This window comes from Bos mutus, chromosome 16 (assembly GCF_027580195.1).
Source record: "Bos mutus isolate GX-2022 chromosome 16, NWIPB_WYAK_1.1, whole genome shotgun sequence".
Classification (NCBI taxonomy): domain Eukaryota; kingdom Metazoa; phylum Chordata; class Mammalia; order Artiodactyla; family Bovidae; genus Bos; species Bos mutus.
The window spans coordinates 18,499,162-18,504,466 of record NC_091632.1 but is presented as its reverse complement, the minus strand read 5'-3'; the positions used below and the strand labels follow the sequence as shown (position 1 = coordinate 18,504,466).

Here is a 5,305-nt window from a genome sequence, read left to right as displayed (position 1 = left end):
GTACATCATGAGAAACACTGGGCTGGAAGAAGCACAAGCTGGAATCAAGATTGCCGGAAGAAATGTCAATCACCTCAGATATGCAGATGACACCACCCTTATGGTAGAAAGTGAGGAGGAACTAAAGAGCCTCTTGATGAAAGTGAAAGAGGAGAGTGAAAAAGTTGGCTTAAAACTCAACATTCAGAAAACGAAGATCATGGCATCTGGTCCCATCACTTCATGGGAAATAGATGGGGAAACAGTGGAAACAGTGTCAGACTTTAATTTTTGGGCTCCCAAATCACTGCAGATGGTGATTGCAGCCATGAAACTAAAAGATGCTTATTCCTTGGAAGGAAAGCTATGACCAACCAAGACAGCATATTAAAAAGCAGAGATATTACTTTTCCAACAAAGGTCCATCTAGTCAAGGCTATGGTTTTTCCTGTGGTTATGTATGGATGTGAGAGTTGGACTGTGGAGAAAGCTGAGCACCAAAGAATTGATGCTTTTGAACTATGGTGCTGGAGAAGAATCTTGCAAGTCCCTTGGACTGCAAGGAGATCCAACCAGTCCATCCTAAAGGAGACCAGTCCTGGGTGTTCATTGAAAGGACTGATGCTGAGGCTGAAGCTCTAATGCTTTGGCCATATCATGCAAAGAGTTGACTCATTGGAAAAGACTCTGATGCTGGGAGGGACTGGGGGCAGGAGGAGAAGGGGATGACAGAGGATGAGATGGCTGGATGGCATCACTGACTCGATGGACGTGTCTGGGTGAACTCCGGGAGTTGGTGATGGACAGGGAGGCCTGGCGTGCTGCGATTCATGGGGTCACAAAGAGTTGGACACGACTGAGCGACTGAACTGAACTAAACTGATGCTTATCATATGACATAATGTATGCTTGGTATATTATAGGTATTTAGTAGATGGTTATTTTTAGACAGGATATAAAGCTAGAGAACATTAACTCTTCATGAATCATGATACAGAAGCATAATAAAATAGTGAGAAGTTGTTATATTAGTTAATATTTTGGCTCTGTTAACTATTCACATATTGATATGTTTCTTGGGGCAATAAAAAAATCTAGATTACACATCTATCCCCAACTAATTCTAAAGAAGTTTGTCTTCTACAAAGCAAACCATAAAAATACCACCGTCTTCCATTTCAGGTTCCAAGGAAATTACTTTATGGTTGTGACCTAATTTTTTTCAATGCAAAATCTCTGTTTTACAGAGAGAATATAGAAGCACCATCCATGTCTAGATCAATTGCCAAAATTATATTGTTTTCTGGAGTATATGGGGAATGAAGCATACCATACATATATATCATTCTTAACTATATCAATGACCTTGTTATTATATATAATTTTTTGTTTTCATTAGTTTTTTGTGTTTGGAATCAAGACTTTCAATTGAATTCTTATCAACTTTTAAATAAACCTATATATATATATATATATATATGTAGAAATCTATATATATGTAGAAAATCAATATTTTCTACATCTTCAAATCTACATCTAGGTTCAAAGGCAAACATTGTGTTTGCATTAACCTAAGAGGTAAGAGAGGGAGATTCCCTGGTGGCTCAGATGGTAAAGCATCTGCGTCCAATGCAGGAGACCTGGGTTCAATCCCTGGGTCAGGAAGATCCCCTGGAGAAGAAAATGGCAACCCACTCCAGTACTCATGCTTGGAACATTCCATGGATGGAGAAGCCTGGTGGGCTACAGTCCATGGGGTCGCAAAGAGTCGGACATGACTGAGCGGCTTCACTTCACTTAAGGGGTAAGAGAAAAGAGAACTCAAAATGTATTTTTTATAAATTATACTTCACCTGCAATAATTAATTTTCACATTTATCAAAATGATGTATTCAAGTAGAAAATAAATTTGGTAGAAATAAAACATGCTTTGGACATAAAGATAAGAACTACAGATTACTGTGTCAGATCAGAGTGAGGTGCATTCACTCTGCCCCATCTCTGAATTCTTTATATATTAGAGAACACTGAATCACTCACACAAGGCTTTTGCCTTGGTTCACTCAGTTCTCCAGCTTCCGTTTCCCTCATCCTGTCTATTAGAGAAGGCATTTCAAGGTAGAAGTGTTTGCCCTGAGGCCAAGGAGGTTGCGTGGGCTCAGGTACCTGCATGTTCACTCTCAGTGAAAACACCTCAGCTCTGAAGGAGTTTATAATTAGTAACAGTTTGAAAGAGCTCACTGTATGTGAGGAGAAACCATTTAGGGATTAGGTTGGGTATGCGTAAGATATGAGGAGGTGATGAAAGAAGTTTGGTGCCAAGTTCTGTTATAGGTGCCTAGTATAATATTTCTTATATATAAGAAATTTCCTCCTCTCTTTGGTCCTTCCTTTTCCTATGATGAAAGTGACCCATCCTTTTGGAATGAGAAGTTTCTGGAAAGGGATTGGCTTATGAGAAAAGCAGGTTTGGTGCGTGAGATCACATCCTGACCCAGTAAAGGTGGAGTTTGCCCTAGAACTCCTTTATTACACACCAAACGCATAGTTTCACGTGGAACCAATACACTTGGCCATCTGTGGGACCCTTCATCCTTTCTGTGTATATTCACGGGTGGATTTAGTAGGATTCTTTAAGGATTCGCTTCTGTAAATCACCATTGACTTAAAAATCCAAGAGCGGACTTTCCCAGCAGTCCACTGGTTAAGACTCTGCCTTCCAACGCAGGGGGCGCAGGTTCAGTTCCTGGTCAGGGAACTAAGATCCCACATACTGTGTGGTACAGCAAAAATGAAAAAGAAAAAAAAAATAGCAAAACAAACAAGCACAACCAAAAGAATGATTGTGATAATATCTAAACTGTTGGTCATTATGTTAGGCCAGTTGTTCCCAACTAGACACAATTTTATCTCCCAGGGGATGACATTTTTTATTGTCACAAATTGGGGGCAGGGATAATGTTACTGGTGTCTAATAAGTAGAGTCCAAGGACGCTGCTAAATATTATATATTGCACAGGATGGCCCTTTACCACCAAGATATATCTGGCCCAAAATAACAATGGTGCTGAGGTTGATAACCTTGTATTAAAAAAGAGTGTTTGGGGGAGGAATGGCGGGCTGTTTCTGAGCACATTGTCTTATAATAAACTAATAGAGCAGCATATAGTATTAGTCATGTCCAACTCTACAACCCCATGGACTGTAGCCCACCAGACTCTTTTGTCCTAGGAATTCTCCAGGCAAGAAGACTAGAGTAAATAAGCCATTCCCTTCTCCAGGGGGATCTTTCCGATTAAACCTGGGTCTCCTGCATTGCAGGCAGATTTTTTACTGTATCAGTCACCAGCGCAGCATATAATACAAACTCTTTTACTGAAGGTATTCCATATCCTGGGGGAAGCAGACTAATAATTAAAGCAATGTAGTATAGGCTTTGGTAGAGGTATGCAGAAGGAACTTTCACTGAGGGAAAAATATCTAACTTCACTGAGAAACTACCGGTGGCATATATGATAAAATGTGGTGTAACATTTAGCTGTTTTCAGTTGCAAGTAGCAGAAAAATCTGTCGATAAAATGATCCACATAACAAAAGTCAAGAAGAGTCAAAATGAGCTTCAGTGTTGGTTTTTTCAGCAGCCCAGTGACATCACTAAGGAAGGACCTGATGTAATCCTTCCGCTCCTCTGCCTTCCGAAGTGTCAGGCTTCAACGTAAAGACTCATTCACCCTCAGGCTCATCAGACAGCTACCAACTACACATCAATTTCAAGAGTGGGGAGTGGGGAATGGCAGTTTCAAGACCCCCCTCCAAGGAGTCAGGAAATATTTTTCACATAAATCTCATTTTATCTCTCTCTGTCTGTATCTGGTTCATCTGAATGAAGAACTGTAACCAGGATATAAAATCATGTTTGTTAGCTAGAGCTGAAAACCATGTTTGAACCATATCACAAGGAAAGTATGGCTATTTAACAGAAATAGGAGTAGCTATAGAAAGAAACAAAACAGATGGTAGCCAGGCAACTGCAATGGCCTTTATAGAACATCCAAGCAGAAGAAACAGCTCAGATAAAGACATAAAGAAAGAGCACAGCATGTTCAAACTGGATCTCTAAAGTAGTTGATATGTCTGGCATCCAGGTGATGTGGTGAGAAATAGTATCAGGTGGAATTCTAAAGAAAGGCAGGGGCCAGATCATAAAAGCACCAAAATGTCCTAAGAAGGATATAATTCTGTGGCCAATTCTGAACCATTAAAGATTTTTGACAAATGTCTATGAGAATATTGAAAAGAATGGAAAGGAGGAAGTTGGAACTGGGAGCAGAGAACTCTTAATTTTGGTCAACTGATGTAATATCCTTGAATTTGATTTAAGAAAGGACAGCAATTATATCTTCTTATTATAAGCACTAACTTCATCAAGTTAATTACCTTGAATAAGAGTCCATTTTCTCTACACATCACTTAGTTATTCTGAGGATCATGTTAAATTATGTTTATAAAAATTACATGTAACTGAATGAGACTATAATACCCTAAGTCACTACAGAAGAAATTAGGAGAGGTTGGGAGGGTGAATATACATCTTAGAGAAAGAATAGGTTGGATATAGAGAATATAGATAAAGGAGAAATCACTTATGACTCCTAGAGTTTTTGGTATAAGCAGCTAGGTAGATTGCTATTTCTGAGATGGGGAAGCTTTGGGCTGTAGGTGAGAACCAGGTTTCACTTCATATTCTGAACATTTTAAATTTGAAAGCTTGATAAAGATATTCAGGTTTAAATGTCAAGGAGGAAACTGGATATGTAAGTCTGGAACTTGAAAGTGAAGTCACTCAGTCATGTCCAACTCTTTGCGACCCTGTGGACTGTAGCCTACCAAGCTCCTCCGTCCATGGGATTCTTCAGGCAAGAATACTGGAGTGGGTTGCCGTTTCCTTCTCCAGGGGATCTTCCCGACCCAGGGATCGAACCTGGGTTTCCTGCATTGGAGGCAGACGCTTTAACCTCTGAGCCACCAGGGAAGCCCATCTTTCTGGAAACACAGATATGAAAGTTGACAACATACTTGAGAAGCTACACCATGGGAATTATGAGATAAACTAGAAAGATAAACTAGAAGAGAAGATATTAAGAGTGCAAGATCTGCAGTCTGTCCAGGGGCTTAGTAAGAGAGAAAGAATCAGGAAAGGAGATTGTGAAAGAGAAGCCAACCATTTAAAGAAAAGACTCAGGATCATGTAAATTTCAGAGAGGGAAGGAGTGATCAGTGCTTGAGTGAGCACTTTCACAGCATCATCTTTTAGGATTTGAAATAG

General features: G+C 39.8%; 1 non-coding gene across 1 annotated transcript; it reads right to left on the bottom strand.

Annotated features, from left to right (window-relative positions):
• Positions 1 to 4,939: 4,939 nt before the first annotated feature.
• Positions 4,940 to 5,011, bottom strand: TRNAW-CCA (transfer RNA tryptophan (anticodon CCA)). Its single transcript has one exon. It is a non-coding gene; the product is annotated as a tRNA-Trp (tRNA).
• Positions 5,012 to 5,305: the final 294 nt, after the last annotated feature.